Raw genomic sequence first — 438 nt, 5'->3', positions numbered from 1 at the left:
TTTGTAGTAACCTAATGCAGTTAGATCAGTGGTTCTCAACTTATCGGACCTTGAGGATAGCAGTGTTAAAACCAAGGCTCCATAATAAACACTTATATCACATCTATTAGATTGAAATATCTATCTATCTATCTAAAATATATATGTAAATGAAGAAGTATACATCCTCCAATAGTGAGTGTACTTTTGAATCCCAATATAGATAACGTTTTTAATGTAGCATTATTTGTAGTAACCTAATGGAGTTAGATCAGTGGTTCTCAACTTATCGGACGTGACCCCTTAGGGGGTTGAATGACCCTTTCACAGGGGTCGCCCGATTCATAACAGTAGCAAAATTACAGTTATGAAGTAGCAACGAAAATAATATCATGGGAGGTGGGGGCGGGGGGAAGGGAAGAGGTGTTAACAAACCCAGGGACAAGGGAACAACAAGCG

This window comes from Echinops telfairi, unplaced genomic scaffold (genome assembly GCF_000313985.2).
Source record: "Echinops telfairi isolate 266 unplaced genomic scaffold, ASM31398v2 ScPeMD7_7461;HRSCAF=8499, whole genome shotgun sequence".
Classification (NCBI taxonomy): Eukaryota; Metazoa; Chordata; class Mammalia; order Afrosoricida; family Tenrecidae; genus Echinops; species Echinops telfairi.
The sequence above is the reverse complement of the archived record's forward strand: the minus strand, read 5'-3'. Positions refer to the sequence as shown.